The sequence below is a fragment of the Triticum aestivum genome, chromosome 1B, assembly GCF_018294505.1.
Source record: "Triticum aestivum cultivar Chinese Spring chromosome 1B, IWGSC CS RefSeq v2.1, whole genome shotgun sequence".
In the NCBI taxonomy this organism is placed as follows: Eukaryota; Viridiplantae; Streptophyta; class Magnoliopsida; order Poales; family Poaceae; genus Triticum; species Triticum aestivum.
In genome coordinates this window covers 562,728,548-562,744,046 of record NC_057795.1, presented here as the reverse complement: position 1 = coordinate 562,744,046, position 15,499 = coordinate 562,728,548, and positions in this window count along the sequence as shown.

Here is a 15,499-nt window from a genome sequence, read left to right as displayed (position 1 = left end):
TTCCTCCTATATATACTCGCATACCCCGAAAACATCCAGGGAGCCAACGAAAAACAATTTTCACCGCCGTAACCTTCTGTATCCACGAGATCCCATCTTGGAGCCTTCGCCGGCGCTCTGCCGGAGGGGGAATCGACCACGAAGGGGTTCTACATCAACACCATAGCCCCTCCGACGAGTTGTGAGTAGTTTACCACAGACCTTCGGGTCCATAGTTATGAGCTAGATGGCTTCTTCTCTCTTTTTGGATCTCAATACCATGTTCTCCCCCTCTCTTGTGGAGATCTATTCGATGTAACTCTTTTTGCGGTGTGTTTGTCGAGATCCGATGAATTGTGGGTTTATGATCAAGTTTATCTATGAGAAATATTTGAATCTCCTCTGAATCCTTTTATGTATGATTGAGTTATCTTTGCAAGTCTCTTCGAATTATTAGTTTGGTTTGGCCTACTAGATTGATCTTTCTTGCAATGGGAGAAGTGCTTAGCTTTGGGTCCAATCTTGCGATGTCCTTACCCAGTGACAATAGGGGTTGCAAGGCATGTATTGTATTGTTGCCATCGAGGATAAAAAGATGGGGTTTATATCATATTGCATGAGTTTATCCCTCTACATCATGTCATCTTTCTTAATGCGTTACTCTGTTCTTATGAACTTAATACTCTAGATGCATGCTGGATAGCGGTCGATGTGTGGAGTAATAGTAGTAGATGCAGGAAGGAGTCATTCGACTTGTCACGGACGTGATGCCTATATACATGATCATGCCTAGATAATCTCATAATTATTCGCTTTTCTATCTATTGTTCGACAGTAATTTGTTCACCCACTGTAATACTTATGCTATCTTGAGATAAGCCACTAGTGAAACCTATGGCCCCCGGGTCTATCTTTTATCATATAAGCTTTCAATCTACCTTTATTTGCATCTTTACTTTTCCAATCTATATCATACTATCTCTATCAGATCTCACTTTCGCAAGTGGCCGTGAAGGGATTGTCAACCCCTTTATTGAGTTGGTTCCGAGTTCTTTGTTTGTTTGTGTAGGTGCGTGGGACTTTTGAGGAGCCTCCTACTGGATTGATACCTTGGTTCTCAAAAACTGAGGGAAATACTTACGCTACTATTGCTGCATCACCCTTTCCTCTTCAAGGAAAACCAACGCAAGCTCAAGATGTAGCAAGAAGGATTTCTGGCGCCGTTGCCGGGGACGTCTTCGCTCAAGTCAAGACATACCAAGTACCCATCACAAACTCATCCCCCTCGCATTTACATTATTTGCCATTTGCCTCTCGTTTTCCTCTCCCCCACTTCACCCTTTGCGTTTTATTCGCCCTCTCTTTCCCAATCTCCTCTCTTTTTTCGCTTGCCTTTTTTTGTTTGCTTGTGTGTTGGATTACTTGTCTACATGGCGCAAGATAATACCAAATTGTGTGATTTCTTCAATACCAATAATAATGATTTCCTTAGTACTCCGATTGCTCCTCTTAATGATCTTGAGTCTTGTGAAATCAATACTGCTTTGCTGAATCTTGTTATGAAAGATCAATTCGTAGGTCTTCCTAGTGAAGATGACGCTACCCATCTAAACAACTTTTTTGATTTGTGTGATGTGCAAAAGAAGAAAGATACGGATAATGATATTGTTAAATTGAAGTTATTTCCGTTTTCACTTAGAGATCGTGCTAAAGTTTGGTTTTCGTCTTTGCCTAAAAATAGTATTGATTCTTGGAACAAGCGCAAAGATGCTTTTATCTCTAAATATTTTCCTCCCGCTAAGATTATAACTCTTAGGAACGATATTATTAATTTTAAACAACTAGATCATGAGGTTGTTTCCCAATCTTGGGAAAGAATGAAATTGATGATTCGCAATTGACCTACTCATGGTTTGAATTTATGGATGAGCATACAAAAATTTTATGCCGGATTGAACTTTTTTTCTAGAAATCTTTTAGATTCGGTCGCGGGAGGCACGTTTATGGAAATCACCTAAGGAGATGCTACAAAACTTCTAGATAATATTATGGCTAATTATTCTCAATGGCACTACTTAGATCTATCCTCGCTTTTATGCCTAGCTAGGGGCATTAAACGATAGCGCTAGTTGGGAGGCAACCCAATTTTATTTGTGTTTTTATTTTTGTTTCTTTTTAGTAATAAATTTTGCATCTACCATCGGTTTAGATGTGTTTTTATGTTTTAATTAGTGTTTGTGCCAAGTAGAACCTATAGGATAACCTATGGTGATAGTTAATTTGATTCTGCTGAAAAACAGAAACTTTGCACGCACGAAATTAGTTTTGTTAAATCACAGAAACGTGCTTTTGCGTTTATTCTTTTTGCTGTAGACAAATAGACAAATTTACAAGGACTTCCTATTTTGGTAGGATATTTAGAGTTCCAGAAGTTTGCGTTAGTTACAGATTGCTACAGATTGTTGTGTTTTTGGCAGATTCTGTTTTTCGTGTGTTGTTTGCTTATTTTGATGCATCTATGGCTAGTATTAAGTGGTATGAACCATAGAGAACTTGGAATACAGTAGGTTTAACACCAATATAAATAAATAATGAGTTCATTACAGTAACTTATGTGGTGGTTTTGCTTTCTTTCACTAACAGAGGTTATGAGATTTCCTGTTGAGTTTTGTGTTGTGAAGTTTTCAAGTTTTGGGTAAAGATTTGATGGACTATGGAATAAGGTGTGGCAAGATCCTAAGCTTGGGGATGCCCAAGGAACCCCAAGATATTCAAGAATAGCCAAAAGCCTAAGCTTGGGGATGCCCCCGGAAGGCATCCCCTCTTTCATCTCCGTTCATTGGTAACTTTACTTGGAGCTATATGTTTATTCGCCACATGATATGTGTTTTGCTTGGAGCGTCGTGTATGATATTAGTATTTGCTTTTTAGTTCTCCACAATCATCCTTGATGTACACACCTTTAGGGAGAAGCCTACTTGATTGGAATTTATTAGAATACTCTATGTGCTTCACTTATATCTTTTGAGCTAGATAGTTTTTGCTCTAGTGTTTCACTTATATCTTTTAGAGCACGGCGGTGGCTTAATTTTGTAGAAATTGCTAGTCTCTCATGCTTCACTTATATTATTTTGAGAGTCTCTTAGAACAGCATGGTATTTGGTATGGTTATAAAATTGGTCCTGGAATGGTAGGCATCCAAGTTGGGTATAATAAAAACATAATAGGAAGTGAATTGGATGCTATGATCAATTTGATACTTGATAATTGTTTTGAGATATGGAGGTAGTGATATTAAAGTCATGCTAGTTGGGTGATTACGAATTTAAAGAATGCTTGTGTTGAAGTTAGCAAGTCCCGTAGCATGCACGTATGGTTAAAGTTGTGTAACAAATTTGAAACATGAAGTGTCCTTGGATTGTGCATCCTTATGAGTGGCGGTCGGGGACGAGCGATGGTCTTTTCCTATCATTCTATCCCTCTAGGAGCATGCGTGTAGTGCTTGGTTTTTGATGACTTTTAGATTTTTGCAATAAGTATATGAGTTCTTTTGACTAATGTTGAGTCCATGGATTATACACGCTTTTACCTTTCCATCATTGCTAGCCTCTTCGTTACCGTGCATTGCCCTTTCTCACCTTGAGAGTTGGTGTAAACTTCGCCGGTGCATCCAAACCCCGTGATATGATATGCTCTATCACACATAAACCTCCTTATATCTTCCTCAAAACAGCCACCATACCTACCTATTATGGCATTTCCATAGCCATTCCGAGATATATTGCCATGCAACTTTCCACCGTTCCGTTTATCATCATGACACGCATTACTATTGTCATATTGCCATTGCATGATCATGTAGTTGACATCGTATTTGTGGCAAGGCCACTTTGCATAATTTTCCATACATGTCACTCTTGATTCATTCCCATCCCGGTACACCGCCAGAGACATTCATATAGAGTCATATCTTGTTCTGTTTTTGAGTTGCAATTCATGTGTTGTAAATCAATAAAAGTGTGATGATCATCATTATTAGAGCATTATCCCCAAAAAAGAAAAAGAAAAAAAAAGAAAGGCCAAAAAGAAAAAAAAAGAGAGGCAAAAGAAAAAAAAGGCCAAAGAAAAAAAAGAAAGAAAGGCCAAAAGAAAAAAGGAAAGGCCCAAAAAAAAGAAAAAAAGAAGAAAAAAGAAAATAAATAAAAAGGGGGCAATGTTACTATGTCTTTTTCCACACTTGTGCTTCAAAGTAGCACCATGTTCTTCATATAGTGAGTCTCATATGTTGTCACTTTCATATACTAGTGGGAATTTTTCATTATAGAACTTGGCTTGTATATTCCTATGATGGGCTTCCTCAAAATGCCCTTGGTCTTCATGAGCAAGCAAGTTGGATGCACACCCACTAGTTTTCTTTTGTTGAGCTTGCATACATTTATAGCTCTAGTGCATCCGTTGCATGGAAATCCCTACTCCTCATGTTGACATCAATTGATGGGCATGTCCATAGCCCGTTGATTATCCTCGTCAATGTGAGACTTTCTCCTTTTTTGTCTTCCCCACACAATCCCCATCATCATATTCTATTCCACCCATAGTGCTATATCCATGGCTCACACTCATGTATTGCGTGAAGGTTGAAAAACTTTGAGATTATTTAAGTATGAAACAATTGCTTGGCTTGTCATCGCGGGTGTAGAATTTGGGAACATTTTTGTATGACGAAAATGAAGCATAGCCTAACTATATGATTCTGCAGGGATGAACTTTCTTTAGCCATGTTATTTTAAGAAGACATGATTGCTTCGATTAGTATGATTGAAGTATTACTATTTCTTATGTCAATATGAATTTTTATTTTGAATCATTTGGATCTGAACATTCATGCCACAATAAAGAAAATTACATTGAGAATTATGCTAGGTAGCATTCCACATCAAAAATTTTGTTTTTATCATTTACCTACTCGAAGACGAGCATGAATTAAGCTTGGGGATGCTTGATACGTCTCCAATGTATCTATAATTTTTATTGTTCCATGCTATTATATTACCCTTTTTGGATGTTTATGGGCTTTACTTTACACATTTATATAATTTTTGGGACTAACCTACTAACCGGAGGCCCAGCCCGTATTGCTTTTTTTTGCCTATTTCAGTATTTCAAAGAAAAGGAATATCAAACGGAGTCCAAACGGAATGAAACCTTTGGAAGCGTGACTTTTGGAACGAACGTGGTCCAGAGGACTTGGAGTGCAAGCCAAGAAGGAGCAGAGGTGGCCACGAGGGTGGAGGGCGCGCCCACCCCTACAGTGCGCGCCCCCTATCTCGCGGGCCCCTCGGGCAGCCACCGACCTACTTCTTCCTCCTATATATACCCACGTACCGCGAAATCATCCAAGGAGCCAACGAAAAACAATTTCCACCGACGTAACCTTCTGTATCCGTGAGATCCCATCTTGGAGCCTTCGCAGGCGCTCCACCGGAGGGGGAATCGGCCACAGAGGGCTTCTACATCAACACCATAGCCCCTCCAATGAGTTGTGAGTAGTTTACCACAGACCTTCGGGTCCATAGTTATTAGCCAGATGGCTTCTTCTCTCTTTTTGGATCTCAATACCATGTTCTCCCCCTCTCTTGTGGAGATCTATTCGATGTAACTCTTTTTGCGGTGTGTTTGTCGAGATCCGATGAATTGTGGGTTTATGATCAAGTTTATCTATGAGAAATATTTGAATCTCCTCTGAATTCTTTTATGTATGATTGAGTTATCTTTGCAAGTCTCTTCGAATTATCAGTTTGGTTTGGCCTACTAGATTGATCTTTCTTGCAATGGGAGAAGTGCTTAGCTTTGGGTTCAATCTTGCGGTGTCCTTACCCAGTGACAATAGGGGTTGCAAGGCACGTATTGTATTGTTGCCATCAAGGATAAAAAGATGGGGTTTATATCATATTGCATGAGTTTATCCCTCTACATCATGTCATCTTTCTTAATGTGTTACTCTGTTCTTATGAACTTAATACTCTAGATGCATGCTGGATAGCGGTCGATGTGTGGAGTAATAGTAGTAGATGCAGGCAGGAATGGGTCTACTTGTCATGGACGTGATGCCTATATACATGATCATGCCTAGATAATCTCATAATTATTCGCTTTTCTATCAATTGCTCGACAGTAATTTGTTCACCCGTTGTAATACTTATGCTATCTTGAGATAAGCCACTAGTGAAACTTATGGCCCCGGGTCTATTTTTTATCATATAAGCTTTCAATCTACTTTTATTTGCATCTTTACTTTTCCAATCTATATTATAAAATACCAAAAATATATTTATCTTATCATACTATCTCTATCAGATCTCACTTTCGCAAGTGGCCATGAAGGGATTGACAACCCCTTTATTGCATTGGCTGCGAGTTCTTTGTTTGTTTGTGTAGGTGCGTGGGACTTTTGAGGAGCCTCCTACTGGATTGATACCTTGGTTCTCAAAAACTGAGGGAAATACTTACGCTACTATTGCTGCATCACCCTTTCCTCTTCAAGGAAAACCAACGCAAGCTCAAGATGTAGCAGTCCCCATCTATGGACCTTATCTGTTTCTTTTGATCTCGGCAACTTGGGAGAATCTCTACCCTCAGGATGACTTTGAGGCCCCTGATTGGATTCGACATGAATCCATCCGGCTCCATGTCAAGAATTAGTGGGCTAACACCACTTCTCGTGCTGAGGCCGCTGCTGCCATGGATGTGGATGCGGATGAGGATGAGGAGGAGTCAGGGACGAGGACAGCTCTGAGGGTTTCATCCCTCCCACCTCTGAGCCATCTTGGGCTAAGAGGCTGAAGAACAAGATGAAGACCTTGTTCTGCATGCAGGCAAAGGGGCAGTACATGACTCATGTTGCCTCCAAGGTGAGTCGTTGCCGCGACAAGAAGATTATGAGCCTTTTTGGAGAGGATGTTTCTGGCGGTTCTGAGGAGCGCATCACTCCAGAGGCTGAGTGGATGGAGAAACAAGGCTTCAAGTGGACTAATTTTGAGGAGGACGACAAGTAGACCATTCCCGCTGCCGAGTCTGACGAGGAGCGTGCGACTGATTACTCCGCTTGAGCCACCACTTGTGTTGTAGGTGTTGTTGGTGTCAAAACCGGTGGATCTCGGGTAGGGGGTCCCGAACTGTGCGTCTAAGGATAATGGTAACAGGAGGTGGGGGACTATGTTTACCCAGGTTCGGGCCCTCTCTATGGAGGTAATACCCTACTTCCTGCTTGATTAATCTTGATGATATGAGTATTATAAGAGTTGATCTACCACGAGATCATAGAGGCTAACCCTAGAAGCTAGCATATTATTATGATTGTGTATATTTTCTATCGACTAGCTTGGCCCTAGTTTATATAATGCACCAGAGGCCTAGGATAACAAGAGTCCTAGCCGAATACGTCGGTGGGGGAGGAATCCTTGTCTTGATCACCATGTCTTGTGGAATCTTCCTTGTATGCGGCAGCTGTCCGAACTGGCCCATGAGTATACGGCCATGGGGGTCCTCGGCCCAATCCAACTGATCGGGAGACGACGTGGTGAGTACCCCCTGGTCCAGGACACCATCAGTAGCCCCCTGAACCGGTCTTCAAGTTGGGGACGCTCCTCGATTCTTCCGAGCTGTTCTTCTTCACCTTCGGTCGTCGGTCTTGAAAACTGGTTCAACAAATCTTCTCATCTTCGATCTTGAGGATCGCCGAAGTGCATCCGAAGAGTTTACACGTCGGGTATCCGAGGAGCCCCTTTAAGTTTCCGGCCTTTATCAATGCCTTGTTAATTTTATGTCACACCTCGGGTTTGAAGTTGTTCCCGGGCGGCAGTGTCCTCTTGCGTCCGAGCTCCAACGCGGACTGCATTCGAGGTATCTTTTGCAGCCGAGCTCCAACGCCAAACTGCATCCGAGCTCCAACGTCGGATTCTATCCGAGCTCCAACGCCGGACTATGTCCAAGCTCCAACGCCGGACTGTATCCGAGGTGTCATAGATCACCTTGGTTCAAAAAAAGTTTGAAGGAGTTTAGCCCAGCTTAATGTCGGAAATGCCCGCTATGGAGCCAACCACTGGCGCCCGAGCTTTATGCCGGACTACTTCCGAGGTGGTGCACCACCTTGGCCATGGGCTGAATTTTATGAATTTAATTCTGAATTGTGCAATGTAATCTCGGCCGAGATGTATAACGAGTAGCCCTCAAGGTGCGTGTTGGCCTAATATCCGAGATGCACCCGAAGGAAAAAATCAAACCGCTGACCCTAGTAGCCTTGAGACTTAGGGTGATTCATAAAATCAGCCTGAGGATCAATTCCCAGCTCGGCATCATACTTATGAATAAAAACACGTGTGCAAAGTCCTCGAGACTCAGGTTGGGTGCGGCCGACCAACCTGAGGATAATAATCTCCTCGAAAACTATATTGCACTTTAAATTTTCTGCATTGGATTGTCAATGCAGTAGCTCCCAAGCCACTGGTCGGGTGGCAACACCAGATCAGGGGATCGATGTACCCCTTTAATATTTTTAAATGATAAGCACGAAGCCCAGTAGCCCCCGAGCCTTAATGTGGGCACGGGTGGCCTAATTAAGGATCGATATCCATAGTAAAATCACAAATGTGTAATGATTCTATGTATTCAAGTACTTTACATCATTAATGCTTGGATCCGCATTGTAAAAAACTTTGTTGACCGACCATCGGCTTCCACCTCCTTGGCCAGCAGCCGAGGAGTGTTTGTCCTACTTTATAAAGCCTTTATGAGGGCAAAGATTTACGGCAAACAAGGCAATCCGGTCATACGGTTTTATAAACAAAGGTACGCGGAGAGATATGTTATATTACTTTTTAACGTAAGAAACATCTTCCAAAGAAAATAGTCACACTATAGGTTCCTTTCTTTGGGTTGTCATGCTAAGCATGATTATGAAACCTCGGCTCCGATCAATGTGGGAGTAAAATATTGAGGATTTAGTTCGGGGAAAGTTCCCGAACTCTATGGTATTAATGAACCAAAAAATTTACTTCCATCGTTGCCGACCAATGTGATCCTTTAAGATTGCTAGCTTTCGGCTTCACCCAGTCTGAGATACTAACTCGGATGACCCGGTAGTAATAATCACAGAGGTGCTCCCCTTTACCGCCTAGCCGAACAATCGGGAACGTAGGGGTAAGCATAGGAGCCAGGCAACCCAGCTTGGCCAAAATCTTAAGTCAAATTGATGCATATTTATGGCTTTATAACGATGATTACGGAAGGCGGCCCTTGTATATTAAATACAAATGCCGACGATATGTTTATTTTGACTCCGTTGCGACCCTTTATCAGTTGAAAGTAGCCCATCGTCGGCTTCTACCCCTTTTTAGATACTATGCAGGATGTTTCCGCAATAACAAGACAACCCTTAGCCGACGTCTCGGTGCCCGAAGGCGGTTATGTTAGCGGAAATGAGGCAATCAGATATCCGAACTTTATAACTTTCACTTAGTCATAGGAGCATTAAACTGGGGAGGCTAGCTACGAGCCCCCGGTTAGTGTTCGGCGAGAGCCGATGTCAATCCGTAAACACTTCGGCCAATGTTATGAATGGCCCATCATTTATCGTAGTCATCGGATCACTGACCAGTTTACGCTTATTGTGACAGTTAGTTTTTGGCTTTCTCCACTGAGGTGCTTAACCATGCGAGTTGTAAGCACAATTGCAGTGGTTCTCCCTTTGCACACATAGCCGAACAAAGCGGAACGTAGGAGGCAAGCGCAGGAGCCGGGCAACCCAACTATTGACCGAAGACACAATTTGAAACCTATGTATATATATCAATATCCGAGAATGTTTTTTTGCCGAATCTCTAAAGGTGCCTGGCATTGCACATTTACTATGAAACAGCTCATGTAAATTTTAAGAGCCCCCAAGTGACATGGGGAAAAGAATTTTATGTTATAATGATTGTGTGTACCGAAGTACTTATATCGTATCTGTGTTCACCCGAACTTTAAACGCGTCTTAACCGACCGTCTGCTTTTCCCTCTTCGGTCAAGGACCGAAAAGTGTTATGTACTCCACCTGTCGAGAATATCGACGGTGTTTCCGATAACCAGGCAATCAGGCCATAAGGTTGTAACAGACAAAGTGCACTCAGGGAACTTATGCTATATTACTGACGAAGTGTAAGAAGCATCTTCGAAGAAAATAGTACCTCCACTGATACCTTTCTTCGGTTACTCATTGTTATTATGAGACTTGTGCAATAGATTTTTTGTACTCATGAGTTCCATTTGTGTGCCGACCATGATTGAAAACAATAAAAGCGCTAGCTTTCGGCTTCACCCAGTCTGAGGTCCGAGCTCGGATGAACCGGTTGTGACAATCGCAGAGGTGCTCCCTTTACTCCCTAGCCGAACAATCGGGAACGTAGAGGTAAGCATAGGAGCCAGGCAACCCAGCTTGCGGAACTACTTAAGTCAATATGGTGCATATTATGGCATAATACATGAACAAGAACGAAGTCGTACAAGTATAATCATATGCAAGAGGAAAGGCTTCATAAAGGAAGCCCCCAAGTAAACGAGGTATTCGAATTTGTGTGTCACAAACAAAGTTATGACAAGGAATTTTTTTCATAAACAACTTTTTGCCAAAAAAATATAATGCTTGGCCGCACCGAACAAAATTTAAAACTGAAAGTTTCTGAGCATGAAAGTGACTTAGCTAGTTAATGTGTTCGGCATTGATGACGCGGTCCGAGCTTGATGCGGGACAAGGTTCCAGCCCCCAGGCTGGTCCCAAGGTGGCCGAACAGAGAGTTCGGCACTCTTAGAAGATGAAGCCCCCAGTCCAGCTGCGGTAATGGAGCAGGTCATCGCGCCAAGGCGACAACACAATTCCGTCGACGGAGTCGACAGTGCGGCCCAGTATGAGTCGATTGGCTGCACAGATAAAATAGTGCAAACCAAAAGTAATGACAAATAAAGATAATAATGTATATTAAAAAATTCTTCTACTTATTTAATACAAGTGAAGTAATTAATGAAGGAGATATGGCCTGAGCATCGAGGTCAATATCGATGCGGGGGGTCGGCGTGATGTGGTAAAGGTGTGACAAAGCCTGAATTTACAGGCCGCTCCGAGTTCCGGATACGGTGTTCGCCGAACTATGTATGGAAACTGTCCGAACCACCACGTGACTGTTGTTAATGCAGCCGCCATTTGATAGAACTGTGTATAGATGATGGAACAAAGCAGAGTAATAATTCCTCGGGAAAAATAATCCCAATCAAGCAAAAATTGCTAGGATTAATAGCACCTGGTTTATTTGTTGTTGCGGTCCGAAGAAAGGTTACTCCCAAAATTGGGACTCGATCTGCACACCCATTGCCTGATGGGTGATGAAGCAAAGGCACGGCGATGGTGGCAAAGGTTGGCTTGCTGAGGCAAAGCCCGTGGTCTAGCTAACGTGATGAAGCTGGTCGGCTGGTGACGCCGAGGTCTCTGAAGTAAGTTGATGAAGAGATGGCGAAGCCCTCGGCCTAGCCGAGGTAACGGAGTAGGTCGATAAGGAGACGTTGCAGCTGCCATGTCAGCCGAGGTGTTGAAGCAGTTCGGCGTGATGAACATCGGCTTGAAGAAGCAAGAGTGCGGTCGTGCCGACGCAGGTCATAACTTGTGATGTGGTCAAAGCCGGCTTGATGAAGTAACCACGCGGCGATGCAGTGTGCCCGCTCCGTGTAATCCGTGGGGTGGCGATGTTGGTGATAATTTATCCTTTGCGATGCCGCACTCTTGTTCGGCTCACCGAGATGATGATCCGAAGAAGTTGAGCTCGGCTCAACAAAGCGACGACGTGTCTAGCGCAGGTCGGCCGCCGTGGAGTGATGTTGTCGGGCTGGTTTGACACCGGCGCGACGGAGAAGATTATATTGGAAAAATACTTATAATATTAGTGGGATGAGTTTGAGAATAAAACACAATACCCCATACAAACACTTCCTTCAAAAAGGATGTCCGAAATCCCGTTCATAAAGAAGATGAACTCGGGTCGGATGCGTTCTCGCGCAGAAAACAGATCTGAAAAGTGATGCACTAATCGGAAGGTTCCTGGAGTTTGGATGGTCGGATCGAGCTGAATTTTTGACAGGAGGTAGATATAGGAATTCCGTAGCCGATCAATGGTTGGATCTTCCAAAGGACGTCTGAGGTAGATGTTGGACACCACGCTCCAAACTCGTCCGGATTCTCATCCAAATTCAACAGGGCTCCGGTATATCGGAGATTGCCAGAGATTCCTCCATCGGAACTCGACAGATTACAGGGTTGTTGTAGACTCAATTCCGCACGATCCCACCGAAGCAATCGTTAAAACGACACTTGAGGAGGCGGTGGCGGCGGATACAATTTCGTTGTCCAGAAAAACAGCACGGTCGCCCAGGGGCAATGTTGACGTTGAGCCCCCGAGCTCTGAGGATAATTTCTCCATGATCATTAGAGAGATCGGAGTTGATGTTGATGAAGGCCCTCATCCAAACATGACGATCGGAGGTAGGGCGCAGTCCTCGGTCAAGCCAAGGTGACCAGTCGAGCTGGTGACGAAGAAGCCGACGTTGTGGTTGATCTGCAGTCGAGCCATTGACCCTTTTTGCTGATCACACAGTGGAACTCTCAATGAAAGCACCAATGTCGGTGTCAAAACCGGTGGATCTCGGGTAGGGGGTCCCGAACTGTGCGTCTAAGGATAATGGTAACAGGAGGCGGGGGACTCGATGTTTACCCAGGTTCGGGCCCTCTCTATGAAGGTAATACCCTACTTCCTACTTGGTTGATCTTGATGATATGAGTATTACAAGAGTTGATCTACCACGAGATCGTAGAGGCTAACCCTAGAAGCTAGCCTATGATTATGATTGTGTATATTTTCTATCGACTAGCCTGGCCCTAGTTTATATAATGCACCAGAGGCCTAGGATAAGAAGAGTCCTAGTCGAATACGCCGGTGGGGGAGGAGTCATTGTCTTGATCACCAAGTCTTGTGGAATCTTCCTAGTATGCGGCAGCTGTCCGGACTGGCCCATGAGTATATGGCCATGGGGGTCCTCGGCCCAATCCAACTGATCGGGAGACGACGTGGTGAGTACCCCCTGGTCCGGACACCATCAGGTGTCCTCTCTGCCGTTTTGGCGTCTCGATGCCAAAGGGGGAGAGAGTGTAGGGATTTGTGAGTCGTGTGTCGTGCTTCTTGTGTCGTGCTTGTGTTTGCTTTGCTCGCGTTTGTTCCGTTGAACCTTGCTTGCTTTGGTTTAGTTTGCTCATGAGACTTGGTCTATCATATGGTGTAAGACATATGCACTCTATCGTACCTTATTGAGCTTATGTTATATTGTGCTATTTATGTTATGCTCATATTTACTATCTTGTTTAGTGTTAGCCTTATTGTTGCAAGATATGCATTGTTTATAAAATATAGGGGGAGTGTTGATCCTAGTATACGTGTCGTGCAGTCCAAAGCACTTATCTAGATAGCACGCATCTAGGGGGAGCTCGTCTATATTTTTGAGATGTGGGGTTTGCTTATGTTCTATATTATTTTCCCTTGTGCAAATCCCGTATTGGCATCAATCCACCAAAAAGGGGGAGATTGTAAGGGCATATTTATCCTAAGGTGTTTTGGTGATTGATAACAATGCTTTTGCGGACTAATCGTGTGCCTTGAGTATTTCAGACGCTTCGTCACTAGGCACAAGACAATTTGGTGCCCCTCGAAGACTATTGAAGACGGCGTTGTTCTAAGTTTCTTTTCGGTGGATTTGAGTCATAGGAAAGCCGTACTATTAAGAGGGGGTCCATGTTGGAAAGGTTCGGGTGGAATCATCACGTACACGATTACTCCCTTTGCACCGCCTTTCCCTTTGCGCTTTGGAGCATCCTCCGTTTTCTTCATATTTTGCAAAGAGAATGATTCCTAGTGTTGATGTGCGGAGGCATGCGGTAGTACTGCCCTTAGGAGTGGTAGTACCGCAGGCCCCAGCGGTAGTACCGCACGCCCTTGCGGTAGTACCGTAGGTGCACACGGTAGTACCGCTCGTAAGGAGTTGTAGTACCGTGACCTCGGACCAGACTCAGCCGCTCGTGCGGCTATAGGGGCAGATGTAATTTTTTACATCCGCGCCCTACGCGGTAGTACCGCCCCACGCGCGCGGTAGTACCGTGAGTCCCGGTCTAGCACAGCAACACGAGCGGAAGTAGGGGCGGATGTTATTTTTTACATCCGCTCCCTGCGCGGTAGTACCGCATGCCAGGTGCAGTAGTACGGTGTCGGATTTTTGCATCGTTTGATTTTCAGCGGAAGTAGGCACGGATGTATTTTTATCCATCCGCGTCCTTCCCAGGCTAGTCCACTCTAGCCTTGCGGTAGTACCGCAAGGGGGAGCGGTAGTACCGCGTCAGCGGCAGTACCGCCCTCGGCCTTGGCGGCTCAGGCCTGGACTAGCTCCTGCCGTAGCAGCGGTAGTACCGCGGTCCGCCGCGGTAGTACCGTGAGCCCCTGCGGTAGTACCGCTTGTTTGGAGTGGTAGTACCGCATGTCGCGGGCTGAGTAAGTGGATAATGGCTGGGTTTGTCTCTCCACTATATAAGGGGTGTCTTCTTCCTCAAGTTGACTACCTCTTCCACTCCCAAGCTCCATTGTTGCTCCAAGCTCCTTTTTCGCCCAATCTCTCTCCCTAGCCAATCAAACTTGTTGATTTGCTCGGGATTGGTTGAGAAGGCCCCGATCTACACTTCCACCAAGAGAAATTTGATTCCCCCTACTAATCCCTAGCGGATCTTGTTACTCTTGGGTGTTTGAGCACCCTAGACGGTTGAGGTCACCTCGGAGCCATAGTCCATTGTGGTGAAGCTTCGTGGTGTCGTTGGGAGCCTCCAATTAAGTTGTGAAGATTGCCCCAACCTTGTTTGTAAAGGTTCGGTCCCCACCTTCAAGGGCACCAATAGTGGAATCACGACATCTCGCATTGTGTGAGAGCGTGAGGAGAATATGGTGGCCCTAGTGGCTTCTTAGGGAGCATTGTGCCTCCACACCGCTCCAACGGAGACGTACTTCCCATCAAAAGGAAGGAACTTCGGTAACACATCCTCGTCTTCACCGGCTCCACTCTTGGTTATCTCGTGCCTTTACTTTTGCAAGCTTATTTGTGTTATATCCCTTGCTTGCTTGTGTGCTTGTTGTTGTTGCATCATATAGGTTGCTCACCTAGTTGCATATCTAGACAACCTACTTTGATGCAAAGTTTAATTTGGTAAAGAAAAGCTAAAAATTGTTAGTTGCCTATTCACCCCCCCCATCTAGTCAACTATATCGACCCTTTCAACAAGTAACCGACTCTTGCCTGCATCTACTACTATTACTCCACACATCGACCGATATCCATCATGCATCTAGTGTATTAAGTTAACAAAAATGGAGTAACGCCTTAAGCAAGATGACATGATGTAGAGGCT